The 6,535-nt window shown below is 38.0% G+C and overlaps 1 pseudogene; it reads right to left on the bottom strand.

The window, feature by feature from the left end:
* Positions 1 to 4,988: 4,988 nt before the first annotated feature.
* LOC136247812 (zinc finger MYM-type protein 1-like) lies at positions 4,989 to 6,305 on the bottom strand (annotated as a pseudogene).
* Positions 6,306 to 6,535: the final 230 nt, after the last annotated feature.

Raw genomic sequence — 6,535 nt, 5'->3', positions numbered from 1 at the left:
GTTGGTTTAGTTCAAAATTTATCCAGTATTCATCTATTCCTTGCAGCCTCGTCATCTTTTAAGTGCAATTGAAAATCTTCTGAATATTAACTTGTTCATTGCAGAAAAAGATTTTCTCTTTACAAACAACTTTGACGATCATGAAAGATATTTCTTTTCAAAAGGGAGTACTAGGCTTGAAGTGACATGGCACAAACATAATAAATTCAAATTTTTAAAGAAATTCCACCAGCAATAGAGATGACAAGTGTCAGGGACGGAGCCCAGAAATTTTGAGTGGTCAGGCCATTTTTTGGAAGTAACTAACTATATTTATAAAATTATTAGTCAAGTGGATTAGACACACTTTGCATGTGCTTTTGCACATACAGCATTCGTAAGCATGCCAATCCAGGGGGTCTGGGGGCATTCCCCACCCAGGAAATTTTTACACTGTAAAAAATGCCAAACAAAATGACAAAAAGCATACGTTGTTTCAGCAGAACTGTTAATTGCTGTTTTAACATTCTAGATGTTGTAACGAAAAGTGACTGCTAGTGTAACGACAATTTTTTACTTTAACAAGAAAATGATGTTATAGCAGCAAAAATTCCCCGTTGTTATTTTAATAAATGAAGTGTTTGCTGTTTTTTGCAGCAGAGATAACAAGCTTTTTGTTACAATGAAAAATCCTTTTTTTACAGTGTAAAATTTTGATGTTTGAGATTGCATTTAATGGCTATTTTAGCATTGACATTAGAACAAATTCTAGTACCTATTTGGGTGTCTTTTAGCCTTATACTGCACTGTATCTATACACTACACTATACATGTATCAAGACACATGGTAGTGTGTCGTGCGGCCCAAGAAGCCGGCGCGTAACACCCGTGAGTATATTGACAGGAAGAAAGAAAACGCAATTTGCGCACCTCCGTAGCTCTGTGCTTCCTTAATGAAATAAGACGATTTTTGCTGTGGACATGCCCTCCAACTTCCGCACTCCACATTCCAAATTTGAGCGAAATCGCTTAGCGCGTTCCTGAGATATGCGACTTCAAAAATTGGCTCAGTTTCTTAGGTTTTTTTTCTTCTTATTTTTCTTTTTCTTGTCGCACACTTACAAAAACTGCTATAAAACTAGAACGCCATATTCGATTGCCTTGAAATTTGGCACACAGAAGGGGGGTATAAAGGCGCATCGCGGTACCAACTTTGGCTGGAATACGATAAACAGGCAGAGTTATGAGCGATTATTCGCGAAAAATAGCACCAATATGTTGTCACGCCTACAGGGTAAACCGCGTATGGGAAGAAGCTGAAAATCGGTGGGTGAATAGGTTAACTATTGAACCTCAAACCTTTTGTGGTTTGAAAGAAATCGAGCTAAAAACCAGGAAGATACAACGAAAAAACCAACAGTATGTAACAATTACGCAATCGAGATCAGCTAATAAAAACGACTGCTTGCCACGCCTACCAGATAAACCGCTTGAGGTAATGCTTTGAAAATCGTTGTACAGATGAAGTAATCATCTTAGAAAGGCTCATCAATGGTGTAGAAGAATCAGACTTAAAGCCACGGAGTTATAACACGAAATCCAACTTGGTGCAGCAAGTGCGAGATCGAGATACTCTAATAGAGCAGTCATTCTAATAGAGCAGTCACCCTGAAGAGAATTCAAGAGATCAGCTAGAAATAAGAAACCTGTTTAGAGATCAGCTACACACAAGTCACCCTGTAGAGAGATCAGCTAGAAGAAGTTACCTTGTAGGGAGTTTATGCAACTATGGAAAGAGATAGTTCAGCTAGAAGAAATCACCTTGTAGAGTTCACGTACAAAGAAACCATCATGTAGAGAGTTCAGCTACAAACAAATCTCCCTGTAGAGAGATCAGCTAGAAGAAGTTACCTTGTAGAGAGTTCAGCTACAAAGAAACCATCATGTAGAGAGTTCAGCTTCAAACAAATCACCCTGTAGAAAGATCAGCTAGAAGAGGTCACCTTGTAGAGAGATCAGTTACAAAAAAACCACCATGTAGAGAGCTCAGCTACAAACTAGTGACCCTGTAAAGACATCAGCTAGAAGAAGTTACCTTGAGAGAGTTCAGCTACAAATAAACCATTATTTAAAGAGCTCAGCTGCAAACAAATCACCTATACAGAATTCAGCTACAAACAAATGACCATGTAGAGAGATCAGCTAGAAGAAGTTAACTTGTAGAGAGTTCAGCTACAAAGAAACCATCATTTAGAGAGTTCAGCTTCAAACAAATCACCAGTAGAGAGTTCAGCTACAAACAAATCTCCCTGTAGAGAGATCAGCTAGAAGAAGTTACCTTGTAGAGAGTTCAGCTACAAAGAAACCACCATGTAGAGAGTTCAGCTGCAAAGAAAACACCCTGTATAAAATTCTGCCACGAACAAATTGCCCTGTAGAAAGATCAGTTAGAAGAAGTTACCATGTACAGAGTTCAGCTACAAAGAAACCATTCTGTAAAGAGCTCAGCTGCAAACAAATCACCTGTACAGAATTCAGCTACAAACAAATCACCCTGTAGAGAGATCAGCTAGAAGAAATTACTTTGTAGAGAGTTCAGCTACAAAGAAACCACTATGTAGAGAGTTCAGCTGCAAAAAAATCACCCTGTAGAAAATACAGCCACAAACAAATTGCCCTGTAGAAAGATCAGTTAGAAGAAGTTACCTTTTAGATAGTTCAGCTATAAAGAAACCACCCTGTAGAGAGATCAGCTAGAAGAAGTTAACTCGTAGATCGTTCAGCTACAAACAAATCACCCTGTAGAGAGATCAGCTAGAAGAAGTTACCTTGTAGAGAGTTCAGCTACAAAGAAACCACCATGTAGAGAGTTCAGCTGCAAAGAAATCACCCTGTATAAAATTGTGCCACAAACAAATTGCCCTGTAGAAAGATCAGTTAGAAGAAGTTACCATGTAGAGAGTTCAGCTACAAAGAAACCATTTTGTAAAGAGCTCAGCTGCAAACAAATCACCTGTACAGAATTCAGCTACAAACAAATCACCCTGTAGAGAGATCAGCTAGAAGAAGTTAACTTGTAGAGAGTTCAGCTACAAAGAAACCATCATTTAGAAAGTTCAGCTTCAAACAAATCACCTGTAGAGAGTTCAGCTACAAACAAATCTCCCTGTAGAGAGATCAGCTAGAAGAAGTTACCTTGTAGAGAGTGAAGCTACAAACAAATCACCCTTTTGAAAAATCAGCTAGAAGAAGTCACCTTGTAGAAAGTTCAGTTACAAAGAAACCACCATGTAGAGAGTTCAGCTACAAACTAGCCACCTTGTAGAGACATCAGCTAGAAAAGTTACCTTGTAGAGAGTTCAGCTACAAAGAAACCATTCTGTAAAGAGCTCAGCTGCAAACAAATCACCTGTACAGATTTCAGCTACAAACAAATCACCCTGTAGAGAGTTCAGCTAGAAGAAATTACCTTGTAGATAGTTCAGCTACAAACAAATCACCCTGTAGAAAGATCAGTTAGAAGAAGTTACCTTGTAGAGAGTTCAGCTACAAAGAAACCATTCTGTAAAGAGTTCAGCTGCAAACAAATCACCTGTACAGAATTCAGTTACAAACAAATCACCCTGTAGAGAGATCAGCTAGAAGAAATTACTTTGTAGAGAGTTCAGCTACAAAGAAACCACCATGTAGAGAGTTCAGCTGAAAAGAAATCACCCTGTATAAAATTCTGCCACAAACAAATTGCCCTGTAGAAAGATCAGTTAGAAGAAGTTACCTTTTAGAGTGTTCGGCTACAAAGAAACCATTCTGTAAAGAGCTCAGCTGCAAACAAATCACCTGTACAGAATTTAGCTACAAACAAATCACCCTGTAGAGAGATCAGCTAGAAGAAATTACCTTGTAGATAGTTCAGCTACAAACAAATCACCCTGTAGAAAGATCAGTTAGAAGAAGTTACTTTGTAGAGAGTTCAGCTACAAAGAAACCATTTTGTAAAGAGCTCAGCTGCAAACAAATCACCTGTACAGAATTCAGCTACGAACAAATCACCCTGTAGAGAGATCAGCTAGAAGAAGTTACCTTGTAGATAGTTCAGCTACAAACAAATCTCCCTGTAGAGAGATCAGCTAGAAGAAATTACCTTGTAGAGAGTTCAGCTACAAAGAAACCATCATGTGGAAAGTTCAGCTGCAAAGAAATCACCACTGCCCAAATTTCAAGGCAATAGCTCTTTCCAATCTGAAGTTATCAATAGTCAAATTTGGCAAATTGGATGTGTGTGGAAGGCCCCTTTTCGCAAATCCGGTCACATATGTATTATATAAAAATATATAATTTGTACATTTACTGATAAAATATTTAAAGTACATCTACTTCATCTTTTCTTCTTCCTGTAGTAAAGAAAAAAAACATAGGTTAAGAAAGTCCCAAAGCTGGCCATAGGCCGGCTTTGGGGTATACAAATACAAAAAGAAATGAAATCTAATCCAAAACAGCCAAGCTGTAAAAAAAGTGTGCGGCCCTCAGAAAGGCTATGGTGAAAAAAGATGTGAAATCCAAGGTGGCGGCCAAGAAATGGCTGTGATGGTAGGTTGATGGTAAAAAAATTAATAACAACATTCAAGTGAATTTTTGTGCCGCTTCACAAAATTTACCTGAATTGTCATTATTAAAATTTTTACCATTAACCTACCATCACAGCCATTTCTTGGCCGCCACCTTGGATTTCACATCTTTTTTCACCATAGCCTTTCTGAGGGCCGCACCCTTTTTTTACAGCTTGGCTGTTTTGGATTAGATATATTTATATACACATATAGAGCTGATTATTAGTATTTTCTCTTTTGCAGAAAAATAAAGGTATAATGAAACTGATGTGTATCCGCAATCACCATTATCACCAGTCATACAAACTGTTGTATAATTCTGTCACTTTCATGCATTTATGTATGTAGATGTCTGTAGTCAAGTTATAAACAAGGAGTGAACTCAGAATGAATACAGCACTGTTGAACTGTTGATATTTGTTAAATTCTGTATAGCATACATTTCAGACTTACAACTAATAATTATTACTCAAACCATCCATACAAGGAATGTTTTGACTCATGTCCACTGATAAATTCATTTGCTACATTTTTAAGATTCAACTGATCTGCCAACTCTTTATGTACATGTAGTACCATAAGTGAATTAAGCTTTCTTGTCCCATTGTGTTTCTAAGATAGCTTTTAACCCTTCTTAAAGCACTGAAGGAACATTCTGAGGTAGCATTGGTTGCAGGCATCACCATTTGCAACAAACGACAGACTTGTGACAACAGTTCTCTTTGGTTGGTAGACAGTAAATGAAAATACTCTTCTACATCAAAAATTGTGATATAGGATTTACCGTCGTACTTAAAGTCCAGTGCAATGGTGGAAAGTTGTAGATTTTGTTCAAAGTCATCTTTGTAAAATTTTGTACTAAGTCTAGTTCTGATTGAAAAGGCTCCTTCTTGCAAGATTTTAAAAGTAACTCCTCTGCCTGACGGTATATCTTGTAGCCTGGTTGATCAAAGTGATCATTAATGCATACAATAATCAAATCAATAGCTTCAAAGTACTGCTGGCGAAACAGATCTTTTGGGTCACTTGGAAAGTCACCTGCTGAAGTTCCTTCTTCATACCGGCTAGGCCGTTTGCAACGATGAGGCAATTGTGGTTCATCTACTTCCAATGATTTTGAAAGTAAAGAAACTTTTTCCCAAAACAAGTGAAATGACTCATCATTTCGAATTGATGGCAGTGTTTGCACTGTCATTTGAGCTACTCTCTGGCCAGCAGCTGCTGACATGGCCTTGTGTTGTAAAGTGCGACTAGGTTGTCACTGTGCTTCAAAACCATTTCAGCTAACATTAACCCAAAAAGAAACTTAAAGGTACACATTTGTGATGCTACACCTTGAATGCGAGCTTTTGTTTCAGTGTCCTTGGTAGCTTCAAGGGCCTCTTCCCAAGTACTTTGCAGTACTGTATAATTATTAATAATGCTAGCAAGGGAATCTGCTCGCACTGTCCATCTAGTTGGATAAAGTACCCGGATTCCAGGTGAATTGCTATCTGCAGTAGACGATGTATCCTTCAAGCCATGAAATATGTTGTCCCTTCGAGGAGAGCACTTCATGAGTTTTGTTATCTCATGGCTGGTATCCTGAAAAATTTTAGATTGCTTTATGACATCACTAGCAGCTAAATTAAGGGAATGACCATGATAGCAGTGAGTATAAAGAGCTCTAGATTCTAGATCTGTAATTTGCTTTGTTACACCATTTTTGATTCCACGCATTGAACTAGCTCCATTGTAGCATTGGCCACGTAATTTAGTTACTGATAGGTTTAAAAGCCCAAGAGCACTGATTATTGTAGTAAAACCATGATGCTTGGAATGCACGTAGCTACGGCTACAACTTTCTTCCCAAAAGACCGCTTGGGAAAATTTATCCTTGTAGGTTGATGTGGAGCACTAGGACTATCAGGGAAAGTAACTCCTGCCATAATACAATAGTTATCTTCAAA

The sequence above is a fragment of the Dysidea avara genome, chromosome 2, assembly GCF_963678975.1.
Source record: "Dysidea avara chromosome 2, odDysAvar1.4, whole genome shotgun sequence".
Classification (NCBI taxonomy): Eukaryota; Metazoa; Porifera; class Demospongiae; order Dictyoceratida; family Dysideidae; genus Dysidea; species Dysidea avara.
The sequence above is the reverse complement of the archived record's forward strand: the minus strand, read 5'-3'. Positions and strand labels throughout refer to the sequence as shown.